A 27322-nucleotide genomic window follows, 5' to 3' on the forward strand; every position below is an offset into this window, starting at 1 on the left:
CTGAAACTATGAAAATGTCACACATAAGCAATCTGAAACCTTGGCAGCTATGGAGATTTAGTGTGCCTCACTCACATAAATGCACTTTTTGCATCAGAGAGTGATTGATACTGCCAGGATTCTGTTCCAGTGTTAGCCAGCCAGGTGTTTGCTTGGGAACATTCAAGGGATGCTACTACTATTATGATAGTAGTATACCAGGGGTGTTAGCGTCTTCCTTGTGGCTTTATGTAGCTCATACAGTCTCAATCTCCCTGATGTACGTACTGTACTATGCAAAGGGAGACCAACTTGGCCCATCAAAAGAGGTTGGAGAAGCAAAGATCATTCATGGAAATGATTTAATAGTTCAAAATGTAATTTTAGATTAGGAATCTAGGAATAGGTTATCTGATTTAAAATAATCAATACTTTGCCTGTCAAACTGTTTTTTGTAAAGAGAGAGTACCGCCAATCATTGTTCTTTTTATCTTTATTCCTTTCATAAGCACCCAAGGGCAAGAGGGCACCTTCATAAACAGCTGCCAACACCACCAGTGCTGCGGAAGGTGGGAAGACAACCACCACCAAGTCGACTCCCACCACCAGCTCTGCAGCCTTGGCAGATGGTTCTGGCGACCCCAGTAAATCATGTTTATTATTATATCTAACTTGTAACTATTCCCACTAGTAAAAGTATGGCCTTCTACATTTATACTATTTACTTTTCTTCAACTTTACTATCAAAGGTTTTTTATCCCTTCATTTTCCAGTGTTTTTCTATCTTTTGCGGCTGACTTTCTCCTGTCTGTAACTTTTCTGCATGGACATCGATTCACCAAAATTTTAAGTATTGGGTCAAATAGTGCATTGTAAAGCACATTTTTCAAATAGATTAGCTAAAAAGGGCTCTCATTAAATATTCATGTATTTTCCTATTATGCCAAGCCAATCGACCCCATTGTTTCAAAATGTGACCTAGGGCCCCTATATGTTAAAAAATATCTCTAGCATGTCAGGACCAGCATTTGATCATGGCTGCCCCGCTCCCAGGGGAACAGAAGGCTAGAAAAACTAGTGCAATCAGGGGAGCAGAAGGCAAGAGAACAAGTACAATCAGGGGAGCAGAAGGCAAGAGAACGGGCACAATCGGGGAGCAGAAGGCAAGAAAACGAGTGCAATCAGGGGAGCAGAAGGCAAGAGAACGGGCACAATCAGGGGAGCAGAAGGCAAGAAGAAGGAGTGCAATCAGGGGAGCAGAAGGCAAGAAGAAGGAGTGCAATCAGGGGAGCAGAGGCAAGAAGAACGAGTGCAATCAGGGGAGCAGAAGGCAAGAGAACGGGCACAATCAGGGGAGCAGAAGGCAAGAAAAACGAGTGCAATCAGGGGAGCTGAAGGCAAGAGAACGAGTACAATCTGGGGAGCAGAAGGCACGAGAACGGGCACAATCAGGGGAGCAGAAGGCAAGAAAAATGAGTGCAATCAGGGGAGCAGAAGGCAAGAGAACGGGCACAATCAGGGGGCAGAGGCTAGAAAAACGAGTACAATCAGGGGAGCAGAAGGCAAGAAAAAGAAACTGTCTCACACCACTGCGGTTTTGTGTTTTAAACACAACTAGGACATAGATTGCACGACCAGAGTTTTCCTAATGCAGACTGCATAAATGAAACCAGCGGCACCGTTCGCTTTTGTTAAACAAGCTCTTGGCATTGCTGTGGGGGTGCGGGGCGGGAGCGCATTGCTTTGAAGTCTGATGGCGGGGGAGCAGCTTGGGAGGCAGCATTCCATTGCGGTGCGAGGCTGATGGGTTTGACGTGGACGCGCGTCTCACACGACTGGTTCACATGAACTGGACGTAATCTGCGCTTGGTCAAGAGTTTGTTTTGCCTACTATATACTCTCGCTATTAATCCCTGCGGGATATAATAGCGAGACCTAACAATGTACATATGCAAGCTGTTGGAAATGGGATCCCTGGCTGGCCAGGGCTTTCGCCAAAGTCAGTCAGAGACCACCACACCCAAGTCAGGGCAAGGGAGTTACACGCCAAGATAACCCCTACTCACCCTCTAGGTAACGTGGCGCGAGCAGCAAGGCTAAACTTGGAGGCGATGTAGGCTAAGTATTTGCGCACGCACCCCAGCAACTACAACCAAAGGCCCACCACAAAGGAAACTCCACACAAGGTTATATAAAAATAGCCTTTGTATTACACCAAAACACATTAGATAAAACACACACTTTACAATGTGCCAGGGGCACGGACAGAATTTACAGGGGATATGTACAAGACAGGGCCACCTGGACCACTGTCAGGAATCAGAAGTAACACTTTCAGAAAGTAAAATTACTTTAGCACAAAATAGCACACAATATAACAATAGAGCGCACAACCAGTAATTACTGGTAACCAGGATCTCACTAGCACCACCTGTACTAGGGAGAAAACAACCACCTATGTATCACAATACCTGTAGGGGTGTAAGAGGAAAACACATGATGCAATGCATAACATTCATTCAGAGGTGTAAAGGCACATGACGCATAAACAATACATTCAGAGGTGCATAGAAAGTACAATTGCGCAAAACTCAGAAGTCACCACCTGTGACTGTCCCTGTGTCCCAATGTCTGGGCCTAAACGTAGCAGTTGCCCACAAAGTGCTGGGCAACTGGTGCAGGGAAAGTTAGGGCAACGTTGGAGCCTCTCTGGGCTCAAGAACCACCACTGTGGCACTGCGGAGCCTCACTGGACTCTCAGAACAAATGGGCAATGAGCCTCTCTGGGCTCACAAAGCAATCTGCCACCTCGAGCCTCTCAGGGCTCAAACCCAAAAAGGTGCAGCCTCACTGGGCTGTTGGGGACCCTCACGGGGGAATGGCACCCTCAGAGCCTCTCTGGGTCAAAGAACAAATGGCCCCCAGGAGCCTCTCTGGGCTCCTCCACAATTAGCGCCTGGAGCCTCGTGGCGCCAACAAACAAATGCCACCTTGGACCCCTCTCTGGGCTCCAACAACACAGGTGCAGCCTCGCTGGGCTGTGGGGGCCCCTCCCGGGGGACCCTCTAACACGTGGGGGTGCTTCTGTGGTGAGTCTCCCCTCTGGGGACTCAGGACGACGACAAATGCCCCCTAAGAGCCTCTCTGGCTCTAAACACAAGGGCGCGAGGTCGCGCTGCTGAGGGGGTGGGGGGGGCGGACACCGACAACGTGTCCCGGCGCCCCTCCCTTCGCTTCTGGCCACACTCACCGGCTCTGGGCTGCAGGGCGGCTCCTCTCGCGGCGGGTCTCCTTTCCCCGCGTCCCGGGGCTCTCCTCTCCACTCGGGGAGCCTCGGGGACCCGGCCAGCAGCTTCTCTCTTCCCGGCTCGGCTGAGGAGGCGGGACTTCCGGTCGGCCTTTCCTGGGCCGCGCTGGGATTGGCCGGGCCTCTTACCACTTCCGGGTCGCCGCGGGCAGCGCGGCGGCTCGCTTCTTAGGCAGGCAGGCGGCTTCCCAGGATCCGAGGAGTGGGCTCCCTCGTGAATCCAATAAACCACGGACGCGGGCAATGCCGGGTGGGCACCGGCCTCCTAATCAATTATAAAGCGAGGTAGGCACTCGCTAGGCAGGCAAAGCGCTCCTCAGCGCTTAACAGGCAATTTCCAGCGCTCCCTGCGCTAGGCGGACAATCACAGCGCTCCAAGCGCTATAATCAAAAACAAAGCGCTTCCAAGCGCTAGAGGGCATAAAGCGCGCTCCTAGCGCTACAAACAGGATAAAGCGCTCCCAGGTGCCCTCAGCAAGCAGGGCAGTAGGCAGAGGGGCAAGGCTTGGCCCAGAGCCAGCACACTGGGTCTCCAGGCAGGGAGACAGTCCAAGTGGCGGTCCTCTGGCCCAGCGACAGCAGCAGCAGCCCCTCAGGATCCTAGAAGAGAACAACTTCAGTGGGGACACAGCCCCATTTTTATACAGTGCATTCCTTTGTCTGAAGGTGCAGAGTGGGGGCGGAACCAGTCGCAGCTGGTTCTTGAGTACTCTGTTTACCTCAGCCACCCTCTCTATTCACTGGCAGGGCTTGGGTCATTAGACACACCACAGGGGGGCGGAGCCAGCATTGTGTGGGGAAAACCCAGCCCATCCAGGACACAGGTAAACTCCTCCCACACATCACTCATGCTAAACTCCCACTCACCACCGGGCAGACCCATCCAGACTTCCTGGAGCCTGGCATGCCAGCCAGCTCCAGCCAATCACACGCCAGCACCCTCACAGCACACGTACAGCCATGTCTAGAAATGGCGCTTCTCTACTAGACACATACATGCTGCATACACCATCTCGCAGCATGCACTCTCACGAGTTCACACATACCAGACTCAAGCCTGTACACCCCACGCATCAGGAACTACCAGGGACACATACATTCCCCATGCATTCCGATGGGCGGGCAGGCCTAGCTCAGCACATGCACTCAGAGTGCGCACGCACTTTCCACTGGGACACAGTGAAAGTGCGCAGAATCCCAAAAATCACCATTGCGAGGTCACCATTTCTAGCAAAAAGTCTAGGGGTGAACCTGCCCTAAGGGCCAAAGTCCAACACAAGCATATAAAAACTGTATATAGCGTTTTCCTACTATGCTTTCCCGTATGTGTGTGTCTGTTGGTCTCTGTGTTTCTGTCTCCCATTCCCTGTAGGGAAAGTATGTAGCTCCCCGTTGTAGAAGAGTCGGTCAATAAGGAGCACATTGCATTGAATAATTTCTTGGTATGCACTTTTTATTAGTATTACAGGAAATCACAATGATTGATTGTCTCTGTTATATTCTTCAGTCCCTTAGGTGTGCCTTGGCCGCCGCCGTCCCTCGGACAGAAGGAAAAGACTCAGGTAAGTGTTTTTGCTTTATGGTTTAGTCAAGGGAAGATGTGAGGGATAAATATTAACTATGCATAAATGTGAAGGGAGGGTGTAGAGCACAGCTTTCCAAATTTTTCTTGTTGGTGACACACCCTTTTGTGAAAATATTTTCAGGGACAGTAACACGAGAAAGCGCAGCGAGCGAGCCCGAACCACCTATGGTGGGTTCGGGCCCCACACATACACGCCCCACCCCACACACACACCCCACACACACCACCCCACAGGCACCACCCCACAGACACACCACCCCACACACACCCCCCACACACAAACCCCCACACACATACCCCCCCCACACACACACACCCCACACAGAGAGACTTGAGGGACACTGTTAAAGGGTACTAGTGAGGGAATCAGTGGCAGAGGTGGCCTTTCCCTCCATCTGTCTCCCTCCATCGGTCTCCCTCCCTCCCTCTCTGTCTCAATCCCTCTCTGTCTCACTCCTTCTCTGTCTCCCTCCCTCTCTGTCTTCCTCCCTCTGTCTCACTCCCTCTCCCTCAGACTGTCTCCCTCCCTCCCTCCCTGTATCCCTCCCTCCCTGTCTCACTCCCTCTGTCTCACTCCCTCTCTCTCACTCCCTCTCTGTCTCACTCCCTCTCTGTCTCACTCCCTCTTTGTCTCACTCCCTCTCCCTCCGACTGTCTCCCTCCCTCTCTGTCTCACTCCCTCTCTGTCTCACTCCCTCTCTGTCTCACTCCCTCTCCTGCCGACCGTCTCCCTTCCTCTGTCTCACTCCCTCTCTGTCTCCCTCCCTCTCTATCTCCCTCCCTCTCTGTATCCCTCCCTCCCTCTCTGTCTCCCTCCCTCTCTGTCTCCCTTCCTCTCTGTCTCCCTTCCTCTCTGTCTCCCTCCCTCTCTCTCTATGTCTCCCTCCCTCTCCCTCTGTCTCTCCCTCCGTCTCCCTCTGTCTCTCCCTCCGTCTCCCTCTGTCTCACTCTCTCTGTTTCACTCTCTGTCTCTCTCCCTGTCTATCTCACTCCCTCCCTCTCTGTCTCACTCTCTCTCTCTCTGTCTCAATCTATCCCTCTCCCCCGACCAACATATTCTGTGGGTTCCATAAGGGTCTGTGACAAAGAGGAAAAAATGTTGCTTTCATTCTTAAATCTTTTTTATATTTTCCTGTATTGGTGGTGCCCAGGTGCGCAGCGCCCCTACCCACTCCCTCCCCCGCACTCCTCCATGCCCAAGGCTCACACGGGCATTCTCCATTGAACTGAATTGTTTATGTTTTTGTTTTCGTAAGGTTACAAGCCGCAGCGTGCAGTATGATGTAAATGTGAAAGCTTCTATAGGGCTTCTTGGCAGCTTTTTTTCCCAATGCACCGCGATCCCGGGGCTGCCCCAAACCCCAGGCCAACCCCCTGGACCCAATAACCCACTGTATTCAATCATTGAAGAGCCCTTTGCCAAATGGACTATCCACAAATGAAGACCATTTAACGTGCTAATAAGGCTTTGTTGTTATTCATATAAGAGCCCCTGCAGCGCCACTCTGCCTGTTGCTGGAAGGCCCGCGGGGGTGATCTAAACAGCATGCTAAAACCGGGACATTTGGATGTTTTACCCGGACGCTGTTGTAAAACCCGGACATTTCTCTACTTTGGAGAAAAGTGTCGGGACACTGGGACACTCCGCCAAAAACGGTGGTCACACTACTTCAGCACTCCCTCCCCCCCGCCCCGTCGTGTGTGGCAGCCCGGGACCGCTCACAGCCGCACCCGAGCACTTCACAGGTCTTTAAGACCTTGTGCATGTTAATAGGGCTTTGTTGTTGCTTCGCCCCTTCTAAGAGCCCCTGCAGCTCGACTCTGCCAATGCGACACACCTGCATATGGGTCGCGCCACATAGTTTGGAAAGCTGTGGTGTAGAGGTTGGAGCAACCAAAAGAAAAAGAGTAGCCGATGATTTCTGCTCTTGTCTCTGTTTCCGTCTCACTTATTTCCTTTTCCCTTGGTCCCTTTCACCCCTCAGCCTTCCCTCCCGTCCCTCTCTTACTCAGCCCCTTTCCAAAAGCCCTGTAGACGCCCACCCACCTGGAAGAGCCACGTCACTCCGGGGCCGTGGCGTGGTGACTCTGCGTCCTTCAGTGAGGTCTGGTCTTCTGCTTCGGCTTTCCCTCCTCCGCCAGGTTCGGGTGTTCTGCCCGCCGACAAGCTGTTACATATACAAGTGGGTCCCAGTACAGATAACAGACGAACAATTGAATACTAAATGAAAATACAACTAAACTGAAGTCTTATCACACTTGTTTTTACTCACAGTGTGATAACATAGCAAAGGATTACACAAATTACAAAACCAATAAAGGAATTTCATAATCATCATAGAAAAATGTGTGCCCCAAGGGAAGAGGGGAGAAGGGGAGGCAGTGCAGGGTGAAGGTAAAATATAGCAGATCTTAACTCCTATCTAAAGAGTAAACATTTCTTCATAGTTTATAAAACAGTCCGTAATAGCCCTGGCTTCAAATGTGAGCCAGTTATGAAGAACGACATCAACTGTTCATGACCATTTAGTTAGACAGCATGCTCAAAAAGCTCCTGCATGTATCAGGTTAACTGTTAGCGTAAGGCGTTGTTGAGGTGAAAACAAAAGTCGACGTTTTGACCCCAATATGAAGGTAGGCGGCTATTACAGCCTTAAAGCGCAGACAAGCTATGACCTCCCCTGGGCTCCGGTTCGCTCTCTCGTAAGGCTGTTAGTCCTTCTCTGTCTTTCCGGTCTTCCCCCACTTGTTTCTCCTCCTCGCGTTCCCATGCCGCGTGTAGCTGGACCAACCTGACGCGCTCTCCGCCCCGCCTTCTTCAAGTGTGTATCCTCTGATGTCCGTCCTCAGCTCCGGCTTAAAAGGGCCGCCTGCCGATTCCACTGTGAATATAGGAGGGGAGAAATATATGAAGGGATGGAATGGCAATCCTTTTCCTCTATCCAATCGTCTACCACAGGGGCTACCTGACACACCCCACCCCCAGACGTTTCCTGTTCGGGGAAATGAGGGATGCGTGAAAAAAAATCAGCAACTTGGTATGCAGAGTATAAAAGATGACAATGTTAAAACTAGTGCCCATCCTGGAATAAAAGAAGTCACACCTAAAAATAGCTTATCCTGAAAACCCACTTTCTAAAAACAAGATAACAAACAAAAAGAGAATCTTAGGAGCTTCAGGGGATGTCCCTAGTGTCTGATTACTGGTGTTTGTTTAGGTTTACAGGAGTCCAGAGGTTACATAGCAAACCTTGTCTATGCATGCCGTGTATTTTTCATTCATTATTGTAGTATTTATGTAATCCACTCATCGCGTGCCAGAAGGTAGATGTGTGTGGCTAGAGTTTATATAGCGCCAGACTAGATCTGGTCTGTGTCTCCTGCTCCACAGCTTGTACCCGTAAAAGTGCATCAATGTCTCCTTCCCTTGGAAGCAAATCCACTTGTATTCCAGTTTAAGCATATTTATTCTCATAGAATCACTTTCAAAATCCACTGTTCAGCGAGTAAATTCAAATTCAGTCTGCCCCAATTCATTTTGGGGGTTCTCCCTTCATCAGGGGGCGCACATGAGGAATCTATGTTGTATGTTGTGTGCGGAAAATAGTGACATAAGAATTAACTTGCAATGCAATCTAATCCTACAGATACATAAATTAATAGTTTACTACTTGTCCTGGTAGAACGGGCACAATCAGGGGAGAAGAAGGCAAGAAGAAGGAGTGCAATCAGGGGAGCAGAGGCAAGAAGAACGAGTGCAATCAGGGGAGTAGAAGGCAAGAAAAACGAGTGCAATCAGGGGAGCTGAAGGCAAGAGAACGAGTACAATCTGGGGAGCAGAAGGCACGAGAACGGGCACAATCGGGAGCAGAAGGCAAGAAAAATGAGTGCAATCAGGGGAGCAGAAGGCAAGAGAATGGGCACAATCAGGGGGGCAGAGGCTAGAAAAACGAGTACAATCAGGGGAGCAGAAGGCAAGAAAAAGAAACTGTCTCACACCACTGCGGTTTTGTGTTTTAAACACAACTAGGACATAGATTGCACGACCAGAGTTTTCCTAATGCAGACTGCATAAATGAAACCAGCGGCACCGTTCGCTTTTGTTAAACAAGCTCTTGGCATTGCTGTGGGGGTGCGGGGCGGGAGCGCATTGCTTTGAAGTCTGATGGCGGGGGAGCAGCTTGGGAGGCAGCATTCCATTGCGGTGCGAGGCTGATGGGTTTGACGTGGACGCGCGTCTCACACGACTGGTTCACATGAACTGGACGTAATCTGCGCTTGGTCAAGAGTTTGTTTTGCCTACTATATACTCTCGCTATTAATCCCTGCGGGATATAATAGCGAGACCTAACAATGTACATATGCAAGCATATAAAAACTGTATATAGCGTTTTCCTACTATGCTTTCCCGTATGTGTGTGTCTGTTGGTCTCTGTGTTTCTGTCTCCCATTCCCTGTAGGCAAAGTATGTAGCTCCCCTTTGTAGAAGAGTCGGTCAATAAGGAGCACACTGCATTGAATAATTTCTTGGTATGCACTTTTTATTAGTATTACAGGAAATCACAATGATTGATTGTCTCTGCTTTATTCTTCAGTCCCTTAGGTGTGCCTTGGCCGCCGCCGTCCCTCGGACAGAAGGAAAAGACTCAGGTAAGTGTTTTTGCTTTATGGTTTAGTCAAGGGAAGATGTGAGGGATAAATAATAACTATGCATAAATGTGAAGGGAGGGTGTAGAGCACAGCTTTCCAAATTTTTCTTGTTGGTGACACACCCTTTTGTGAAAATATTTTCAGGGACACAGTAACACGAGAAAGCGCAGCGAGCGAGCCCGAACCACCTATGGTGGGTTCGGGCCCCACACATACACACCCCACCCCACACACACACCCCACACACACCACCCCACAGGCACCACCCCACAGACACACCACCCCACACACACCCCCCACACACAAACCCCCACACACACAACCCCACTCACCCAACACCAACCCCACACACCCAACACCAACCCCACACACCCACACCCCACACACACCCCCGCACACACACACACACACCCACACCCCCCCACACACACACCCCCCACACACATACCCCCCCACACACATACCCCCCCCACACACACACCCCACACAGAGAGACTTGAGGGACACTGTTAAAGGGTACTAGTGAGGGAATCAGTGGCAGAGGTGGCCTTTCCCTCCATCTGTCTCCCTCCATCGGTCTCCCTCTCTGTCTCAATCCCTCTCTGTCTCACTCCTTCTCTGTCTCCCTCCCTCTCTGTCTTCCTCCCTCTGTCTCACTCCCTCTCCCTCAGACTGTCTCCCTCCCTCCCTCCCTGTATCCCTCCCTCCCTGTCTCACTCCCTCTGTCTCACTCCCTCTGTCTCACTCCCTCTCTCTCACTCCCTCTCTGTCTCACTCCCTCTCTGTCTCACTCCCTCTCCCTCCGACTGTCTCCCTCCCTCTCTGTCTCACTCCCTCTCTGTCTCACTCCCTCTCTGTCTCACTCCCTCTCCTGCCGACCGTCTCCCTCCCTCTGTCTCACTCCCTCTCTGTCTCCCTCCCTCTCTATCTCCCTCCCTCTCTGTATCCCTCCCTCCCTCTCTGTCTCCCTCCCTCTCTGTCTCCCTTCCTCTCTGTCTCCCTTCCTCTCTGTCTCCCTCCCTCTCTCTCTATGTCTCCCTCCCTCTCCCTCTGTCTCTGCCTCCGTATCCCTCTGTCTCTCCCTCCGTCTCCCTCTGTCTCTCCCTCCGTCTCCCTCTGTCTCACTCTCTCTGTTTCACTCTCTGTCTCCCTCCCTGTCTATCTCACTCCCTCCCTCTCTGTCTCACTCTCTCTCTCTCTGTCTCACTCTATCCCTCTCCCCCGACCAACATATTCTGTGGGTTCCATAAGGGTCTGTGACAAAGAGGAAAAAATGTTGCTTTCATTCTTAAATCTTTTTTATATTTTCCTGTATTGGTGGTGCCCAGGTGCGCAGCGCCCCTACTCACTCCCTCCCCCGCACTCCTCCATGCCCAAGGCTCACACGGGCATTCTCCATTGAACTGAATTGTTTATGTTTTTGTTTTCGTAAGGTTACAAGCCGCAGCGTGCAGTATGATGTAAATGTGAAAGCTTCTATAGGGCTTCTTGGCAGCTTTTTTTCCCAATGCACCGCGATCCCGGGGCTGCCCCAAACCCCAGGCCAACCCCCTGGACCCAATAACCCACTGTATTCAATCATTGAAGAGCCCTTTGCCAAATGGACTATCCACAAATGAAGACCATTTAACGTGCTAATAAGGCTTTGTTGTTATTCATATAAGAGCCCCTGCAGCGCCACTCTGCCTGTTGCTGGAAGGCCCGCGGGGGTGATCTAAACAGCATGCTAAAACCGGGACATTTGGATGTTTTACCCGGACGCTGTTGTAAAACCCGGACATTTCTCTACTTTGGAGAAAAGTGTCGGGACACTGGGACACTCCGCCAAAAACGGTGGTCACACTACTTCAGCACTCCCTCCCCCCCGCCCCGTCGTGTGTGGCAGCCCGGGACCGCTCACAGCCGCACCCGAGCACTTCACAGGTCTTTAAGACCTTGTGCATGTTAATAGGGCTTTGTTGTTGCTTCGCCCCTTCTAAGAGCCCCTGCAGCTCGACTCTGCCAATGCGACACACCTGCATATGGGTCGCGCCACATAGTTTGGAAAGCTGTGGTGTAGAGGTTGGAGCAACCAAAAGAAAAAGAGTAGCCGATGATTTCTGCTCTTGTCTCTGTTTCCGTCTCACTTATTTCCTTTTCCCTTGGTCCCTTTCACCCCTCAGCCTTCCCTCCCGTCCCTCTATTACTCAGCCCCTTTCCAAAAGCCCTGTAGATGCCCACGCACCTGGAAGAGCCACGTCACTCCGGGGCCGTGGCGTGGTGACTCTGCGTCCTTCAGTGAGGTCTGGTCTTCTGCTTCGGCTTTCCCTCTTCCGCCAGGTTCGGGTGTTCTGCCCGCCGACAAGCTGTTACATATACAGGGGGGTCCCAGTACAGATAACAGACAAACAATTGAATACTAAATGAAAATACAACTAAACTGAAGTCTTATCACACTTGTTTTTACTCATAGTGTGATAACATAGCAAAGGATTACACAAATTACAAAACCAATAAAGGGATTTCATAATCATCATAGAAAAATGTGTGCCCCAAGGGAAGAGGGGAGAAGGGGAGGCAGTGCAGGGTGAAGGTAAAATATAGCAGATCTTAACTCCTATCTAAAGAGTAAACATTTCTTCATAGTTTATAAAACAGTCCGTAATAGCCCTGGCTTCAAATGTGAGCCAGTTATGAAGAACGACATCAACTGTTCATGACCATTTAGTTAGACAACATGCTCAAAAAGCTCCTGCATGTATCAGGTTAACTGTTAGCGTAAGGCGTTGTTGAGGTGAAAACAAAAGTCGACGTTTCGACCCCAATATGAAGGTAGGCGGCAGTTACAGCCTTAAAGCGCAGACAAGCTATGACCTCCCCTGGGCTCCGGTTCGCTCTCTCATAAGGCTGTTAGTCCTTCTCTGTCTTTCCGGTCTTCCCCCACTTGTTTCTCCTCCTCGCGTTCCCATGCCGCGTGTAGCTGGACCAACCTGACGCGCTCTCCGCCCCGCCTTCTTCAAGTGTGTATCCTCTGATGTCCGTCCTCAGCTCCGGCTTAAAAGGGCGCCTGCCGATTCCCCTCTCTCCACTTCTTGATGACAGCAAAGCGGACAACTGGTAAAAGGGGACTGTGAATATAGGAGGGGAGAAATATATGAAGGGATGGAATGGCAATCCTTTTCCTCTATCCAATCGTCTACTACAGGGGCTACCTGACACACCCCACCCCCAGACGTTTCCTGTTCGGGGAAATGAGGGATGCGTGAAAAAAAATCAGCAACTTGGTATGCAGAGTATAAAAGATGACAATGCTAAAACTAGTGCCCATCCTGGAATAAAAGAAGTCACACCTAAAAATAGCTTATCCTGAAAACCCACTTTCTAAAAACAAGATACCAAACAAAAAGAGAATCTTAGGAGCTTCAGGTGATGTCCCTAGTGTCTGATTACTGGTGTTTGTTTAGGTTTACAGGAGTCCAGAGGTTACATAGCAAATCTTGTCTATGCATGCCGTGTCTTTTTCATTCATTATTGTAGTATTTATGAAATCCACTCATCGCGTTCCAGAAGGTAGATGTATTTGACTACAGTTGTTTATATAGCGCCAGACTAGATCTGGTCTGTGTCTCCTGCTCCACAGCTTGTACCCGCAAAAGTGCATCAATGTCTCCTTCCCTTGGAAGCAAATCCACTTGTATTCCAGTTTAAGCATATTTATTCTCATAGAATCACTTTCAACATCCACTGTTCAGCGAGTAAATTCAAATTCAGTCTGCCCCAATTCATTTTGGGGGTTCTCCCTTCATCAGGGGGCGCACATGAGGAATCTATGTTGTATGTTGTGTGCGGAAAATAGTGACATAAGAATTAACTTGCAATGCGATCTAATCCTACAGATACATAAATTAATAGTTTACTACTTGTCCTGGTAGAGCCTAACCGCAAGTCTGCGTTTGTGTTATACCAGGGTCTTCATCTTTTCAATAGTGAGAGCTACTTCTGATCGAGGAGAATCATCCTGATCTACTGCCTTTATCACGTGGCTTGGCTAAGGGTAGATAAATGCCAAGCAACTTAATTGCGCCCCTAGAGCGCCCAGTCTTGCTGCAGTGAGCACATAGCATTTGTAGCACTGGGTTAGGAAAGGTTTACCTGTAGGGGCCCTAAGCCTGTGTAGCACTGTTAGGTTTACCTGCGGGACCCCAAGCGTTTATGGTACTGGTAGGAACGGTGTATCTGTGGGGTCCCCAGGGACCTGTTATGTTCATTTTATTCTTATTAACGAATCACATCTGAGAGGTGAGTGTTTCACTGAGGGTTGTGGGCTCTTTGTCCTGCAATACATGGGATGGCATTGTTCTCTCTGAGTGAGTGTGAAGACAGAAGACTTCTATTATCTGGTGAGTTGCCCTCCTGTTCATTGGCTCCTGTCCAGATCCTGGCCCTGCTTTAACAATTCAAGATTAATGTTCAGTAGTGGCAGTCACAGTATAATGACTGTGAGCAAGACCTGCTGTAGAGTTTTCGATGTCCTAGGAAATATGTCTCAATGTAGGAAAGGGCCTGTTTTGGACATGGTTAGCCTTCACTTTTTACCTGCAAAATGATATCGTTTTGACTGGAGGTGCACGGGGTCCCTGCCAACCAGGTCCCATGAGCCGATCTCCTTCCCTAAAGTGTACCAGTCGTTTCCACGGTTGGCACCCCATTAGCTCACATATAAGTCCCTGGTAAAAGATACTCCTGGTACCAAGGGCCTTGTTGTTAAAGAGGGTCTCTAAAGGCTGCAGCACAAATTATGCCACCCTAAGGGACCCCTCACCAAGCACATACATTCATACACACATACATACATACATGCATACATACATACATACATACATACACACATACATACATACACACATACATACATACACACATACATACATACACACATACATACATACATACACACATACATACATACACACATACATACATACACACATACATACATACATACATACATACATACACACATACATACATACATACATACATACATACATATATACTGCCACTGCAGCTGTGTGTCTTGATGCAGACAAAACTGAAGAGTCGACGTGGCACACATCCCTGTATGCGATGCCCATAGGGACTGTCTGAGATATCGGTAAAACACCCCTCGAGCAGGCCTTATAGTGCATGCTGCTTTAGGGATATATCCTGTGAGGGCATATCTGCTTGAGCAGCTATGCCCCAGCAATATCCTTGTCTATTCCGGGATATTGCAAGTGACCAGGGAAGCTCTATAGTAAGTGCATTGGCTGCACCTTTGTCGTTACGAGTTCCACAGCTCCATGAAGGTTTCACTGAAATATGGGATATTTTCTACCAAAGATCTCAGCATAATAAACCTGCGCTGATTGCAGTGTCCGATTTATTAATAATTGCACACAGAGTGCCCCTTAGAGGGGTCCCCTAAGATCTACCAATCCTTAGTGTGATCATCGACTGTCCTAAGCCAGCCTGCTACCACCAGACAGTGTTCTGTCCTCATGGGTAGAGTGCCTGTGCACTCTGAGGTCGAGAACAATGCCTTTCCTGGGTGGAGGTGTTCACTCCTCCCCTGGTCAGGAAGAGCTATCTGTGGCAGGGATTTTCAAAGGACTTGCCACTTTTGTAATGCGGCCCCAGCCTCTCCTGTTAGAGGGAGCAAGCGATCTTCCTACCCTCACCCCCTTTTTGGGTGAAGACAGATGGAAAACCTTAGATAAAATAGGAGGCGTGCCAACTCCAACCCTCAGGTGCTGGAGTCAAGGTGAAGTACACTTTGTAGTGCCCACCATCTTGAAGATGGTGGGACTTATCCAATCAGGGCTAGGACTATGTCCCCTTCCCACAGGAGGTGGGCATGATAAGAGGGTGTAGACACCCCATGAGAGGGACCCATTAGCCTCTACCTGTCACTCCCTTGTAACACCCTTAAATCAAGATTTTAGGTGGCATCCTCAGACCCTGAATTTCAGTTCCTGGCGACCTAAGAAGAGCCGGGCACTGCAGCCTTCTCTGCTGGTGAGGCTCTGTAGAGAACTATAATAATAATAGGTCCACTTATAAAGCGCAATGGTTACACTTATGCCAGTGTGTCCCCGCGCTGCGGTAGAGTTAGCTAGTAATCAGATGCCCACTACCCTCACCCTACTAAACTTGGGGAAAGAGAAACATTTAAATTTTTTTCCTGAAGAATCTCTCCTGGGCCTCCATCCGGAGCTCCATCGAGAGAGCATTCCATTGCTTGGCCGACAATAGGCGGAAGGACCGACCTCCCATCCTTGCTTTCTTGATGGCGGGTACGCACACCAATCCTACCCCACCTGACCTCAGCTGACGTGTGGGGACATAGGGGGGTCAGGAGATCCGACCGATACGGAGGGGCCCTTCCCTGCAGGATCCGATGACAGACACAAAGTGCCTTGAAAGTGACTCTTTCTTTAATCGGGAGCCAGTGTAACATGGCCAGGGCTACCCTAGCCGATGCCCTTCTCGGACGCCTCAAAATAAGGCAGGCTGCCGCATTCTGCACTCCCTGCAGACGGAGCATGCACTTGGTTGTCGCGCCTAGATAAAGGATGTTACCATAGTCCAGGCGCGACGTCACCAGGGCATGAACCAGAGTCTTCCTAGCCGCCACAGGGAGTAGGTCCAAGGTTTTACGCAGGACCTTCAGGATCCCAAAACAGGCGCCTGCCACCCATCTGGTTTGATAGTCGAAGGAAAGGCTGAGATCTAACCAAAACCCCAAGTTCTTTGCCTGCACACAGGGCGTAGGTGACCCCCCCCCCCCAAGTCCTGGGGCCACCATGCCGATGACAACACAGTCGGGGCCTTACCCACCACAAGCACCTCTGTCTTGTTGCCATTCAACTTCAGGCAGTTCTTAGCCATCCATGCAGCCAATTCTTGCATGCATGCCATGAAGTTGGAGGCAGCTGACTCCGGTGCCTGGGTCAGGGAGACCACCAGGTGCGTTTAATCGGCATAGGATACGACCCTGATCCCAAACCCCTCAGCAGTCTCCGCTACGGGAGCTACATAGAGATTAAACTGGGTTGGGCTCAGGGTCGAGCCCTGCAGCACTCCCTGGTTCAGCATGATGACCCTGGAGTAGTGTTTGCCCTGTCTCACCTGGAAGCAGCGACCCGACAGGAAAGATTTTAGCCAATTTCTAATCACCTGAAAGACCTCCACTGGCTTCCCGTCAACAAGAGAATAACGTTCCGTCTCCTCACCCACGCACACAAAGCCCTATACAATCTAGGACGCAATGCCTCAACACGCGTCTTTCGTTTTACACCCCCACCCGCAAACTTCGATCATCCAATCAAGCCCTCGCCGCAATACCACGCATCCACAGGTCCACCATGGGGGGAAGATCCTTCTCTTACCTAGCGGCCAAAACCTGGAACTCCCTCCCCACCCACCTCCGCCTTACTCAAAACCACCTCTCTTTCAGAAAACAACTCAAAACCTGGATTTTTGATAAGTAATTTCCCACCTTTCCAAGCGCCTTGAGACCCTATGGGTGAGTAGTGCGCTATATAAATGCCAAACTTGAACTTGAACTTGAACCCCACCCTTCCTCAGACACTACCAACGTGTGATGGGCTACAGTGTCAAAGGTGGCACTTAGATCCAACAGGATCAAGGCCACCGTTTGACCTGCATCCACAAATTGCCTGATGGGTTCAGTGGCAAGAAGCAGCGCAGATTCTGTCGAGTACCCAGCTCGAAAGCCGGACATGCTCCCAGCCCTACTGGCCTGTCTGCATCCCTGGATGATCCTGAACCAAAAGTCAACTCGTCTTGCAGCCCAGCGACCTCCAGAACCTTGGGAGGACTGCCTGCCTTCGATAAAGACCAATCAATCAATCAATCAATCAATGCATTTGTATAGCGCGCTACTCACCCGGAGGGTCTCAAGGCACTTGGGGGAGGGGGGTCCGCTACTGCTCGAACAGCCAGGTCTTGAGTTGCTTCCTGAAGGAGAGGTGGTCTTGGGTCAGGCGGAGGTGGATGGGGAGGGAGTTCCACGTCTTGGCAGCCAGGTAGGAGAAGGATCTTCCTCCCGTTGTGGCTCTTCGGATGCGGGGCACGGCGGCGAGGGCGTGGCTGGTCGATCGAAGCTGGCGGGTGGGAGTGTAGAAGTTCAGGCGGTCGTTGAGGTATCTTGGGCCTTGGTTGTGGAGAGCTTTGTGTGCGTGGGTGAGGAGTCGGAACGTGATTCTCTTGTTGACGGGGAGCCAGTGCAGGTTTCTTAGGTGTGCGGAGATGTGTCTGTGTCGGGGGATGTCCAGGATGAGTCGTGCTGAGGCGTTCTGAATACGTTGGAGTCTTTTCTGGAGTTTTGCAGTGGTTCCGGCGTAGAGGGAGTTGCCGTAGTCCAGTTGGCTGGTGACGAGGGCCTGGGTGACCGTCTTCCTGGTTTTGGTGGGGATCCACCGGAAGATCTTCCGTAGCATGCGTAGGATGTTGAAGCATGACGAGGAGACAGCGTTGACTTGTCTGGTCATGGAGAGGGAGGAGTCCAGGATGAAGCCCAGGTTGCGTGTGTGGTCCGTTTGTTTGGGTGCGCTGCCCAGGGCAGGGGGCCACCAGGAGTCGTCCCAGGCGGAGGGCGACGATCCCAGGATGAGGACTTCCGTCTTATCTGAGTTCAGTTTCAGGCGGCTGTTCATCATCCACTCAGCTACGTCTTTCATCCCTTCGTGTAGGTTGGTTCTGGCGGTGGCGGGGTCGTTGGTGAGGGAGAGGATCAGCTGGGTGTCGTCGGCATAGGAGATGATGTTGAGGTTGTGTTGGCGTGCGATGGTCGCAAGGGGGCTCATGTAGATGTTGAACAGCGTGGGGCTGAGTGATGATCCTTGTGGTACGCTGCAGATGACTTCGGTGGCTTCTGATCTGAACGGGGGGAGGCAGACTCTCTGTGTCCTTCCGGCGAGGAAGGAGATGATCCATTCCAGTGCCTTCTCTTGGATTCCGACGTTGCTGAGGCGCTGCACTAGGGTGCGGTGGCAGACAGTGTCAAACACCGTGGAGAGGTCCAGGAGGATGAGGGCCGCTGTTTCCCCCGTTGTCGAGCAGGGCTCGGATGTCGTCAGTGGCTGTGATGAGGGCGGTCTCAGTACTGTGGTTGGCCCGGAAGCCGGACTGCGAGTGGTCGAGGGATCCATTCGTCTCGAGGAAGGCGGCCATCTGTCTGTTGACGGTCTTCTCGATGACTTTTGCAGGAAACGGGAGGAGCAAGATGGGGCGGTAGTTTTTGAGGTCGGTGGGGTCTGCTGATGGTTTCTTCAGGAGGGCACTGAGTTTGGCATGCTTTCAGCTCTCCGGGAAGGTTGCGGTGTCGAAGGAGGCGTTGATGATGTCCCGTAGATGGGGTGCGATGACGGAGTCGGCCTTGTTGAAGACGTGGTGAGGACAGGGGTCGGTTGGAGATCCGGAGTGGATGGAGTTCATCGTGCGGATGGTGTCTTCGGTGTTGATCGGAGTCCAGGTGCGGAGGGTGGTGGTGGGGGGCTTTGGTGCGGTCGTAGGGTGCGTTGGCTGTGTGCTGAAGCTGTTGTGTATGTCTGCGATCTTGCTGTGGAAGAACGACGCAAGCGAGATGCAGAGGTCTTGCGATGGGGTGATGTCGTTTCCAGCGCTGGGGTTGGAGAGCTCTTTGACAATGTTGAAGAGTTCCTTGCTGTTGTGGGCGTTGTTGTCCAGTCGTTCCTTGAATGCGGTTTTCTTGGTGGTGTGGATCAGTTGGTGGTGTTTTCGAGTGGCGAGCTTGAGGGTGGTCATGTTGTCTGGTGTTGGGTCTCTGCGCCAGGCTTTCTCGAGGGCTCGGCAGTTCTTCTTGGAGCTCTTGTCGTCTGTGCAGTTGCTGATCCACCTCGTGAGGCTGTTGGCGGCATGGTTGGGGTTCGCTGAGCTGGCGGGAGGGTTCTGGCTCCGGGATGCGGCGAGCTGGTCGTCTGTGATCTTGTTCCAGCTTCTGCGTGGAATCTGTTGCTGGGGGTGGTGGATCGTGGGCCTTCTGAAGCTGAAGCTTCTGAAGAGACCAAGGTCTCCAGCGAAAAGCAGACCTATTCACAAAGCAACCCTCTTCAAAGTAAAGACTCTGTGACCTGAAGAACTGCGCAGCCTGCCCCCCGGTTTTACCTCTGCACCCGATGCCACCAGCCCGAGTCCAAGTGGCCCACCGGTTCAGCAAGGTCCCCCTGCTCTCAAAAGCCCAACTCCACCATGAGCTGACCTCTCCCGGACTCCTAGAAGTTGCCTGCAGCTTATGCAAGAAGACCCCTCAACCGCGACGTGCACTGGTTAGCCATTTCTGACACCAAAAGGCGCCCCTTCACCCGTCCATCCTGGGCCTTGGTGAAGAGGACAAAAGGTGTTCCTACGTCCCTGAGCATCATAACTTACCTCAATGGCTGTTGGTTTCCTTTGATCGCCTCCTGGCTGGAGCCTGCAGCCCTTTACAGATTTGGCTGCCTCCATTGCTTTTCATTGGGCTTTTCATTGGGCACCCTGCATCCTGCCGCCCCTGTTGAGAGACTGTTCCTCCAAGCTGCTGCTTCTTGCCTGTAAGCAGCCTCTGTCTGATTGCCCAGTCCCCTTTAATTTGTATTCGGTGACTGACCTTGAACTTTCATCATGTACCCGCCCACCCCTTTGTCGCTTGTGGTTCACTGTTGGTGCTGAACTGAACCTTGCCCTGTACTGACCTTAACTTCCGAAGACTGGTCTTGTAAGTCAATGTTCCGTATACGCGTATGTTTAATGTTTTTTTCCTCCCATTGCTTAACATTGTAAAGTCTGAAAATTGCAGTGTGTCTGAAAATGTATTTCTATTGCGAAAAGTATTTACCAAAGACAAAGTTCTGTGGTTCTGCAAAATAAATCCAACCAAGTGTCATTTTTAGGGCTCGCTGCCGGTAGCAGCGCGAAGCGCTGCCGCAGCGAGTATTACAGTCACCGTGCTCACAGCCAAGGGAGTACAGAGCTGTGCACGAGCGGCTATTGGCCTGTGCCCGAGCCGATTGTGCTCTGTGAACGTGCACGTCTCCGGAAGACGTGCTGCGCCCGAGCTGGCTCCAGCTTGGTTTTTTTGGATCCATTTCGCGGCCGACGCAACTAAACGCTGACGTCTTGTAAATCGTTCTCATTGCCCCAACCTGCCACTTAACATCCCCGTGCAGTCCCCTACCCCACCACCACCTCGTAATGTAGAGCACTGGGATTTATTAAGGCAGTCGCACTGCAGGCCCAATACGTTCTCACCGCCTTCTCTGCATCGGAGAGGACGTGGCACCAGCTAAAGAAACAATAGCATAAACTGGAACGGATTTGGTGGTAGATTTCCACATTGCCTTGTGTGCACCGATCGTAAACATGCAGTAAAAATGCTGCGGTTCATTTTCAGGTCTGTAGCCCTTAAATCTTCTTTAGAGAAATTATCCTGCGCCCCACCCTCCATCACTGCTTGTTATTTTTAATCCTTTGGCGCCCTTTGCCGTCACTTTTAATGAGCATTTTCCTGTCTCAGCTCAATGACCAATTCATCAACAGCGCGCTTTATCTTTCACAAACGCTTGCTCGGTAGCCCTCTCTTACCGCACTTCTCCTCTCTCCTTCCAGGCACCTTGTCCCTCCCTCATTGCCCCCCTCTCCTTTCAGGCTTCTCGCTCCACCCTCGCTGCTCCACTCTCTCTCCAGGTTTCTTGTCCTCTCATGCTGCTCTCTTCCTCCTCTAGGCCTCACGTCCCTTCTCTGCTCCTCTCTCTTCCTCCAGGCCTCTCGTCCCTCCCCCTCTCTCTGAAAGTCTCTCGTCCCTCCCTCGTTGCTCTCCTCTCGATCCAGGCTTCTTGTCGCTCACTCGTTGCTCCCTTCTCCCTCCAGGCTTCTCATCCTCCCCTTCTGCTCTCTTCTCACTCCAGGCCTCTTGTCCCCCCTCTGCAGCTCTCCACTCCCTCCAGGCCTCTCGTCCCTCCCGTCTCCCTCCAAGCCGCTGGTCCCTCTCTTGTTGCTCGTCTCTCCCTCCAGGCTTCTCATCCCTCTCTGGGTGCTCCCCTCTCCCTCCAGGCTTCTTGTCCTCCCATGCTGCTTGTCCTCCCATGCTACTCTCTTCTCCCTCCAGGCCTCTCGTCATTTCCTTCTCCCTCCAGGCTTCTCATCCCTCCCTTGTTGCTCCCCTCCCCCTCTGCTTAATTTGAGCCGGTGGTTGCCGCACCCAGGATAATGTGCAGCATGGATAAATACTAATAAGGTCCCAAAGGCGAGACTGATTGCATTGCAAATGCTTGTGTTTGGGCTGTTCCCATTGTTTGAGTTGCTGCTTTTAAGCTTCTCCCACTGTTGATTAATTGTGGTAGACTGTTGCCTTATTTGTTGTTTTTTAAGGAGGGGGGCTCTGCTGCACAACCATTCAACAACAACTGGTTCAAATATGTTCTCTCAATGTTTCAAGCTTTATTACAAATGTCACAAAAAGATGTTAATATTTCACTTCTGGTCTTGGATTTTCGTCACAATAAAATACACTGAACATAATCTTCACAAAAGTTATTTACAAAAGTTTAGGGTATTGCCATTAAACATTACAATAACTTTTATTTAAGTATTAATTATAAAAAAAAATGCTATTGTTATTTGTAATATCAATACAGCTAAGTCACGTAAATGCAAAACATGTTGCATTACAAATGCTATAGGTGTCACATTTGCAAAAGTTATAACTATTGGCATTGTAAATGACAAAGCTATTAATTTTGCTATTTTCAAAACCAACACATAAATACAAAATTTGTCATTTACAATACCAATAGCTCAAACTTTCCTAATGCGAGACCTATTGCATTGCAAATGCTTGTTATGAATTGGTCTCAGATTTAATCATTGAGTGTGTGTCTCTTTTATTGCCACGGTGTGTACAACAAATGCTTACGACTACCCTCGGATAAGCCTAACTGCTCTTTCACACTACCACAAAAGAGAGCATTAGTATTATCGACTTGAGCCTCTGTAAAGCCTTTGGGGATCCACTGGACTCTCTGCACACTCTACCTCTTCTTGGTATAGTAGAGAGCCAGCTTCCTTCCTACACTGGTGGCGCAGCGGTAGGGTACACGACTTTGCGTTTGCTGGACCACTCTGACAATAAGTGACAACAAGATTCAATTCAGAAATTGCCTTTCGTTAAATTGTAGTTTTGCAAATTGACTATTTTTCCAAATTTTGAAATATGTCAGGGCCCTGGTTCGGTCCCCTTGAGTACATCTGTTTCAAAAGTCAAACTCTTGCTGTAGTTTGGAAACCAGTATTAGGGATTTTTCCTTTGCAAAAAGGTTCCCATCTTTGAAAGACAATGAGTGCTAGAAGTAGTCACTTAGAAGAGCTGACCTCGGACCTGGGGAACTGGGTTCGAGTCTCGGTAATGTCGCTAAAACATCCTGTGATTCTGAGCAAATCACTTAATCTCCCCGTGCCTAACAAAAATGAATGTGTGTCCTTATGTAACGTAACTGGTGCTATGTAAAGCGCTCTGATAACCTATTCGGTTCAAGTTCGCGCTATATAAAACTCTTAAAAAAAAAAAATTGACCTCACACTTTATGTCTTTAAGTATAAAATAGCTCAGAGGCTTGGGTAAAACCTATAGGCTCAGGACTGGGTCAAACCCGACCAAAGCAAAGCTCCAGGATCTTTTGGCAGAATATGACCAAAAGCATCCAGAGGATGACTCTGATCTTACAGATCAAAATACTGACAGTGGGAGTGACCGTGAGACACCCCAAGACAAAGAAGCCTCTTCAGATGAAGAGCGTGCTCTGCAAAGACTAGCCAGGAGGGCAGCTCTAGAAGCCCAACTCCTAGCTACAGAAGAGAGAGAAAGGAGTTTGGCCGAGGACCCATCTTTGGTGGCATCACAATCATAAATAAGGAGAAAGTAGATTCATTTGACCCTAAAAAACCCAAAGGGAATATTTATGTGATGATATCACCAAGTGGTTCATTGCTTTTGAACGGGCCTGTCTTAGCAGGCAGGTCCACAGGAAGCCATGGAGTGCTATCCTGTGGGAAATGTTCTCAGAAAACTCCAGGGATAGACTCCTGACACTCAGTGAGAAAGAGGCTCAATCCTATGACCTCATGAAGCGTCCCCTAAGTGAGGGCTTTGGATTCAGTACGGAGTATAGCACCAGTTTCAGGGAGGCTCGAAAAACCCACTGTCTGCAATAAGAGGCAATGCCCAAAAAGGCACGCACCTCTCTCTGTGTATATGGTACAGACATTTGCGCAATTACTTGAATTCCTTCTGGGGTCAATCGCCGTCCCTCCTTCGACAAAAGATGACCTAAATAGGTAACCTCTTGGCGACAATATTGTAATTTAGAGGGCGAAACCTTGTGATGAAACTCAGACAAGTGACGTAACAGAGAAATAGTAACTTGTTTACAAATTTCTTCAGAATCCGCAGTAACCAATAGATCATCTACGTATTGAATAAGGGTGGCACCTGGAGGCAAAGTAAAAGCGTCAAGCTGAGTTTTCAAAGGCTGACTATAAATGGATGGACTTTCACAATAGCCTTGAGGTGCACGCTTGAATCGAAAGCTTCGGCCTCCTAAAGAGAAACCAAAAATATCCCTACTTTCCTCAGCAATGGGAATGCTAAAGAAAGCGTTCTTAACGTCAATGACCGAAAACCAGGCAGACGAAGCAGGTATCATTGTCAATAAAGCAGTGATATCTGGGATGACAGGAAACTGTGGTACAACAATCTTATTGACCTCCCGAAGATCGATCACAAAACGATAAACAGGTGGCTGGGAAGAGTGAGTACATTTAAGAACAGGCAAGACAGGACTATTGCATACATTTCCCCTAGTCTATTCAACCACACCTTTCTCAACTAGATCATAAATAATAGCCAACAGTGGTCTCTCACCATCACTCGAAATCTTATACTGGGGAATGCGAGGTAGCTTAACATTAGACTTGAGGGTGACAATGTAGGGTGGGATCTGCAAGAGACCAACATCATTGGGACCTGTAGCCCAAAGATCAGCGGGCAAGGAACATAATTCAGAAGGGAGTTGGTCTCTAGACAAATATGTCGGGGAGATCACTCTCTTACCTAAAGTAAGATGCACGCCAGAAGGGTAACAATGTAGTGTCGCATACAGTCTTTTCAACAAGTCCACACCCAACAGATTCTCACCACAACCAGTCGTCAAAATAAGTGGAGCCTCTAAGTCATAAGGACCTATCGAAATGGGCAAAGGACAAGAAACTGGGTACCGAACTGGGGCGCCAGAAAATCCTACAGAAACATTTGTTAAGCCAGACAAAGGTGCCCCAGGGAGTTTGACGTGGATGATAGAACTCTTCGTTGCACCAGTGTCCAATAGAAATGGCTCTGACACACCAAGCGCAACGACTTCAACATAAGGCGCATTTTGGTGCACTGTAACTGAAATGACTCCCTCACTTTGTCTATGGCTGTCCTAGCTAGAATTAAAATACGGAGTCTCATCCTCCATACAATAATCGTCATTATAATAGTGTGCAGACTGAGTATTTTGCTGATCAAAACAATTCATGGAATTTTGGGGCGGAAAGGAAAGTTGCTCCTGGGACATTGTACCTCGCCCCCTCCCCCTTGGGGTCGACTGAAAACCACCTCGGCCTCGTGGCCCAGGCGTACCACCAGCACGCTGCAATAAAACTGGGCAATTATTCTTAAAGTGACCTTCTTCTTTACAATAGGCGCATTGATTAGTGCCCAGTGGAGGTCGTGGAACAAAGGGCTCAGGTTTCTGAAACTGGGGAGTCGGCTGAAACTGACGCTGAGCAGGGCGAGGGGGATAAGCCTGTTGCAAGAGTACTTTCGTTTTTAAATCTTTAGTCTTTTTATCCAATTTATCCTTTTCCTCCTTATCCCTATTCTCGTAATATTGAGCAGTAGCCAATATCTGGGCTGAAGAAGAAACGGCCCACGAACTTTCAGAATCCTTTGATTTATTAGAGAGTTCGGGATGTAAATGAAATACAAATTTATCCACAAATAGTCGCTGCCCACCTTCTGTGCTCATATCTTGACCACTGTGATCAAGAAACGTTTCCTCAAACTGAGTAAAGAAGTCGGAGACACTCTCTCTTCTGTTTACAGGCAGCTAACTTATCCCAATTAACGCGCAGAGCGGGCATCATAGTTTTCATTAAAGTGATTATCCTACCAGGAAGTTCTGTAATTAGATTATCAGGTTTGGAACCACCCACTTGGAGTCTATCGGCGGCAACTAAAGCAGGCCAATCTCCTCCTAATTCCTGGACATGGTCCTCTTTCCGAATTCTAGCCCACAATGGTTGCGGAACAACATTTCCCATCAGCATATCTATGTCGGCCAAATTCATAACACACGCATCAACAGTCTGAGACAGTTCTTTGTAATAACCAGCAGGGTTCTTACAGGGGTCAGGTAAGGACTGTTTAAGGGCCAGCACCTCAGATCTCTTCCAAGGTACATGTACCCATACACGTTGAAAATGAGTGGGAATAGCAGGATTTCCTCCCGCAGGTGCAACCTCGTCCCTCCAAACTGGGGGAACCTCTCTCATAGGATAGTGTTTCAGTTTCCGTCTAACGGAAAGATCGGGTTCAGGTAAAGACCAAGAAGTGAGCATGGACCTAAGGGCGACAAGTGTCTTTACAGCATTTGCAACTTCAGGACCCACAATTATTCCTTTATCGAAGTCAGCCTGAATATCTAGCAGATCCTGGGGATCTAATCCCAATCCCGTATCCTCCCACTTTTGGCTAAGAATGATGCACATGGCATCAAAAACATGTATTTGTGTTGGCGCATTCCACTGTGAAAAAGTGTCCATGATATCTTGTACACTATACTCTGGATCATTCATGATCCACTTACGAGCAAGAACATCTAACATTTTGTTCGTCAGGACCCGGGAGTTGACTACGGGCCTGCCTCCGAGGAGGAACAGGAGTCATGCTCAATGACCCAAAGAAAGGGGACAAGAAACCAGAAACGGTATCAACCATCCGTTTACGAACTGAGGGGGAGTTGGACATAAGGACAGGGGACAAGGTATTAGGCGGAGCACAAGAGGGGGCAGAAGAAGGGGTAACAGGTATAAAGGGGGTCGAAGGCAAAGGAGCCAGTGGCAAAGGAGGTGGCGGGATAGGCATAACTTGAAGGGGCTGTGGTGGAGGTGCAAGGACTGGTTGAGGAACAACAGGTGGCTGAGCAACAGGTGGCGGTGCGGGTGGTATTAACAAGGGTGCATTAGCACCTAGTGCATAGGGCGGGGGTAATCTCAACAAATGGGACATTAAAGGATCCTTTTCGGGGTCAATATCTTTGTCCGGAGGGGAAGTTGGCAACACCGGATAACACTTATCCACAGCCATACGATGTCGTCTATCTAAAACCTCAATCACATGATCAATCTCATTGTCAGTAAACTGCTGGGCAGCCTGTATGACAGTCATGCCCTTTTCCTTTCTATCTCTCTTTGGCTGTTTAATTTCTTTTTGTTTGGCTTCCTTGCGCCAGAGGCGAAAAGAGTCAAACGGCCGGGCTTTTCTTTTAAACAATGTAGCTTCCAAATTATCTAGAATGTCAGGTTCAAAACTACCATTTTGTGGCTACTGCAGAACACCATCTTTCCTAGTATAGCGGACTCACACTTCATTAAAGGTGATGGGGCCCACACCATGTTTAGAATAGAGCTCATAGGTGGGAGTTCCAGCCGGAGGAATGGGA

The 27322-nt window shown here is 49.7% G+C and overlaps 1 protein-coding gene across 1 annotated transcript in view; it reads left to right on the plus strand.

Annotated features, from left to right (window-relative positions):
* Window positions 1-27322, plus strand: part of LOC144806346 (uncharacterized) — a 49255-nt gene that overhangs the window by 1107 nt on the left and 20826 nt on the right. Inside the window, exons 2-4 of the mRNA XM_078672727.1 lie at window positions 489-623; window positions 4794-4848; window positions 9467-9521. The gene's annotated coding sequence lies outside the window, so the exon portion shown is untranslated. The remainder of the gene's footprint in view (window positions 1-488; window positions 624-4793; window positions 4849-9466; window positions 9522-27322) is intronic.

This window comes from Lissotriton helveticus (assembly GCF_964261635.1).
Source record: "Lissotriton helveticus chromosome 1_1 unlocalized genomic scaffold, aLisHel1.1 SUPER_1_unloc_65, whole genome shotgun sequence".
NCBI classification, from domain to species: domain Eukaryota; kingdom Metazoa; phylum Chordata; class Amphibia; order Caudata; family Salamandridae; genus Lissotriton; species Lissotriton helveticus.